This window comes from Rhinichthys klamathensis, unplaced genomic scaffold (assembly GCF_029890125.1).
Source record: "Rhinichthys klamathensis goyatoka isolate OS25496 unplaced genomic scaffold, OSU_Roscu_1.1 h1tg000595l_1, whole genome shotgun sequence".
Classification (NCBI taxonomy): Eukaryota; Metazoa; Chordata; class Actinopteri; order Cypriniformes; family Leuciscidae; genus Rhinichthys; species Rhinichthys klamathensis.
The window spans coordinates 1,637,501-1,642,251 of NW_026607051.1; the positions used below are offsets into that span (position 1 = coordinate 1,637,501).

At 25.4% G+C, this 4,751-nt stretch overlaps 1 long non-coding RNA gene across 1 annotated transcript in view; it reads left to right on the forward strand.

Annotated features, from left to right (window-relative positions):
- Positions 1-2,917, forward strand: part of LOC130075643 (uncharacterized) — a 3,943-nt gene extending 1,026 nt beyond the window's left edge. Inside the window, exons 2-3 of the long non-coding RNA XR_008805560.1 lie at positions 1-54; positions 2,821-2,917. The exon at positions 1-54 is cut by the window's left edge and continues 59 nt beyond it. This is a non-coding gene — a long non-coding RNA (uncharacterized LOC130075643). The remainder of the gene's footprint in view (positions 55-2,820) is intronic.
- The last annotated feature ends 1,834 nt before the right edge of the window (positions 2,918-4,751 follow it).

Sequence of the window (4,751 nt, forward strand, 5' to 3'; positions counted from 1 at the left end):
GAAAGAAAGAAAGAAAGAAAGAAAGATGGATTTGTTAGAAAGAAAGATTGATTAGTTGGAAAGAAAGAAATATGTATTAGTTAGAAAGAAAGAAATGTGTATTAGTTAGAAAGAAAGAAAGATTGATAAGAAAGAAAGAAAGATGAATTAGTTAGAAAGAAAGAAAGAAAGAAAGAAGGATTAGAAAGAAAGAAAGATGAATTAGTTAGAAAGAAAGAAAGATTGATTAGAAAGAAAGAAAGAAAGGATTAGTTAGAAAGAAAGAAATAAGGATTAGAAAGAAAGAAAGATGAATTAGTTAGAAAGAAAGAAAGATGGATTTGTTAGAAAGAAAGAAAGAAAGAAAGAAGGATTAGAAAGAAAGAAAGATGGATTAGTTAGAAAAAAAAGAAAGATGGAGTAGTTAGAAAGAAAGAAAGATGAATTAGTAAGAAAGATAGATTAGTTAGAAAGAAAGAATGAAAAAAGAAAGAAAGATTAGGTTGAAAGAAAGATTAGTTAGAAAGAAAGAAAGATTAGTTAGAAAGAAAGAAAAAAAGATAAGTTAGAAAGAAAGAAAAGAAAGAAAGATATATTAGTTAGAAAGAAAGAAAGATAGATTAGTTAGAAAGAAATAAAGATTAGTTAAAAGAAAAAAAGATTAGTTAGAAAGAAAGAAAGACAGATTAGTTAGAAAGAAAGAAAGAAATATTAGTAAGAAAGAAAGAAAGAACGAAAGATTGGTAAGAAAGAAAGAAAGAAAAAAGAAAGAAAGATTAGAAAGAAAGAAAATAGAAAGAAAGATTAGTAAGAAAGAAAGAAAGAAAAGAAAGAAAGATATATTAGTTAGAAAGAAAGATTAGTTTGAGAGAAAGAAAGATAGATTATTTTGAGAGAAAGAAAGACAGATTAGTTAGAAGAAAAAAAAGATTAGTTAGAAAGAAAGATAGATTAGTTAGAAAGAAAGATTAGTTAGAATGAAAGATAGATTAGTTAGAAAGAAAGATAGATTAGTTTGATAGAATGAAAGATAGATTAGAAAGAAAGACAGATTAGTTTGAAAGAAAGAAAGATTAATTAGAAAGACTGATTAGTTAGAAAGAAAGAAAGACAGATTAGTTAGAAAGAAAGAAAGATTAGTTAGAAAGAAAGATTAGTTAGAAAGAAAGAGAGATAGATTAGTTAGAAAGAAAGACATTAGTTAGAAAGAAAGATTAGTTTGAAAGAAAGAAAGACAGATTAGTTAGAAAGAAAGAAAGATTAGTTAGAAGAAAGAAAGATACATTAGTTAGAAAGAAAGAAAGATTAGTTAGAAAGAAAGATAGATTAGTTAGAAAGAAAGAAAGATTAGTTAGAAAGAAAGAAAGATTAGTTAGAAAGAAAGATAGATTAGTTAGAAAGAAAGATAGATTAGTTAGAAAGAAAGATAGATTAGTTTGATAGAATGAAAGATAGATTTGAAAGAAAGACAGATTAGTTTGAAAGAAAGAAAGATTAGTTAGAAAGAAAGAGATATAGATCAGTTAGAAAGAAAGAAAGATTAGTTTGAAAGAAAGAAAGACAGATTAATTAGAAATAAAGACAGATTAGTTAGAAAGAAAGAAAGATTAGTTAGAAAGAAAGATTAGTTAGAAAGAAAGAGAGATAGATTAGTTAGAAAGAAAGAAAGATTAGTTAGAAAGAAAGATTAGTTAGAAAGAAAGAGAGATAGATCAGTTAGAAAGAAAGAAAGATTAGTTTGAAAGAAAGAAAGACAGATTAATTAGAAAGAAAGACAGATTAGTTAGAAAGAAAGAAAGATTAGTTAGAAAGAAAGATTAGTTAGAAAGAAAGAGAGATAGATTAGTTAGAAAGAAAGAAAGATTAGTTTGAAAGAAAGACAGATTAGTTAGAAAGAAAGAAAGATTAGTTAGAAAGAAAGAAATATTAGTAAGAAAGAAAGAAAGAAAGAAAGAAAAAAGAAAGAAAGATTAGTAAGAAAGAAAGATTAGAAAGAAAGAAAGAAAAAAGAAAGAAAGATTTGGTAGAAGGAAAGAGATTAGTTAGAAAAAAAGAAAGAAAGAAAGACAAAATAGAAAGAAAGATTATGTAGAAAGAAAGAAAGAAAGAAAGAAATAAATAAAGAAAGAAAGAAAGAAAGAAAAAAGAAAGTAAGAAAGAAAGAAAGATAGAAAGAAAGAAAGATTAGGTAGAAAGAAAGAAAGAAAGAAAGATTAGTTAGAAAGAAAGAAAGCAAGAAAGATTAGTTAGAAAGAAAGATAGATTAGTTAGAAAGTTAGAAAGAAAGAAGGATTAGAAAGAAAGAAAGATGAATTAGTTAGAAAGAAAGAAAGAAAGAAAGAAAGAAAGAAAGAAAGAAAGAAAGAAAGAAAGAAAGAAAGAAAGAAAGAAAGAAGAAAGATTAGTTAGAAAGAAAGAAAGAAAGAAAGAAAGAAAGAAGAAAGATTAGTTAGAAAGTAAGAAAGAAGAAAGATTAGTTAGAAAGAAAGAAAGAAAGAAAGAAAGAAAGAAAGAAAGAAAGAAAGAAGAGATTAGTTAGAAAGAAAGAAAGAAAGAAAGAAAGAAAGAAGATAGATTAGTTAGAAAGAAAGAAAGATTAGTTAGAAAGAAAGAAAGATAGATTAGTTAGAAAGAAAGATAGATTAGTTAGAAAGAAATATTAGTTAGAAAGAAAGATAGATAGATTGGTTAGAAAGAAAGAAAGATTAGTTAGAAAAAAGAAAGATAGATTAGTTAGAAAGAAAGATAGATAGATTTGTTAGAATGAAAGAAAGATAGATTAGTGAGAAAGAAAGATAGATTAGTTAGAAAGAAAGATAGATTAGTTAGAAAGAAAGAAAGATTAGTTAGAAAGAAAGATAGATAGATTAGATAGAAAGAAAGAACGATAGATTAGTTAGAAAGAAAGATGGATAGATTAGTTAGAAAGAAAGATAGATTAGTTAGAAAGAAAGATTAGTTAGAAAGAAAAAAACATAGATTAGTTAGAAAGAAAGATAGATTAGTTAGAAAGATAAAAGATAGATAGATTATTTAGAAAGAAAGAAGATAGATTAGTTAGAAAGAAAGATAGATTAGTTAGAAAGAAATATTAGTTAGAAAGAAAGATAGATAGCTTGGTTAGAAAGAAAGAAAGATTAGTTAGAAAGAAAGATAGATAGATTTGTTAGAATGAAAGAAAGATAGATTAGTGAGAAAGAAAGAAAGATAGATTAGTTAGAAAGAAAGAAAGATAGATTAGTTAGAAAGAAAGATAGATAAGTTAGTCAGAAAGAAAAAAGATAGATTAGTTAGAAAGAAAGAAAGATAGATTAGTTAGAAAGAAAGATAGATAAGTTAGTCAGAAAGAAAAAAGATAGATTAGTTAGAAAGAAAGAAAGATTAGTTAGAAAGTTAGAAAGAAAGATAGATTAGTTAGAAGAAAGAAAGATTAGTTAGAAAGAAAGATAGATTAGTTAGAAAGAAAGATAGATTACTTAGAAAGAAAGAAAGGTTAGTTAGAAAGAAAGATAGATTAGTTAGAAAGAAAGAAAGATTAGTTAGAAGAAAGAAAGATTAGTTAGAAAGAAAGAAAGATTAGTTAGAAAGAATGAAAGATTAGTTAGAAGAAAGAAAGATTAGTTAGAAAGAAAGAAAGATTAGTTAGAAAGAATGAAAGATTAGTTAGAAAGAATGAAAGATTAGTTAAAAAGAGAGATAGATAGATAGATAGATAGATAGATAGATAGATAGATAGATAGATAGATAGATAGATAGATAGATAGATAGATAGATAGATAGATAGATAGATAGATAGATAAGTTCATTAGTACATATAGAATGGTAGTTTAATTGAGTCTAGGGCTTCAGGGAGTTTAGATTTGAGTTTTTGTGTTGTACACTACCGGGCCACCGTAGTCTTGGCTCAATTTGAACTGTTGCAATGAAAGTCAATGGGATTTTTATGATTTTTAATATTAATTTTTAAGAAATCTGAAAGTCAAATCAGTCTGAAAAGATATAGCAACTCGAGTCAGAACAGTCTGAAGGTCTGACCCGAGTTTGGAGTTTGTAGAGTTAAAACTCTAGGAGGAGTAGCAGTCAGAATTTTTTGGGTAAGAAAAATAATAAGAAGAAGAAGAACTAGAAAAAAGTTTGATGAGACAAACTTTAAGTTGGCTTGAAAAAGCCAGACAAGAGAGTTTGAAGAAGTTTAAAATAGTTTGAAGTTTGATAGATGGATTAGTTAGAAAGAAAGAATAGTTAGAAAGAAAGAAAACGATAAGTTAGAAAGAAAAGAAAGATTAGTTAGAAAGAAAGGTTAGTTAGAAAGAAAAAACAAAGATTAGTTAAAAGAATGAAAGATTAGTTAGAAAGAAAGAAGAAAGTTTAGTTAGAAAGAAAGAAGAAAGATTAGTTAGAAAGAATGAATGAAAGAAAGAAAGATTAGTTAGAAAGAAAGAAAAAAGAAAGATTAGTTAGAAAGAAAGAAAAAAGAAAGATTAGTTAGAAAGAAAGATAGATTAGTTTGAAAGAAAGAAAGACAGATAGAAAGAAAGACTAGTTAGAAAGATTAGTAAGAAAGAAAGAATAAAGAAAGAAAGATGAGGTAGAAAAAATACAAAGATTGGGTAGAAAGAAAGAGAGATTCGTTAGAAAGAAAGAAAGAAAGATTAGTTAGAAAGAAAGAAAGATTAGTTAGAAAGAAAGATAGATCAGTAAGAAAGAAAGAAAGAAAGATTAGTTAGAAAGATAGATCAGTTAGAAAGAAAGAAAGATAGTGAAGAATAATA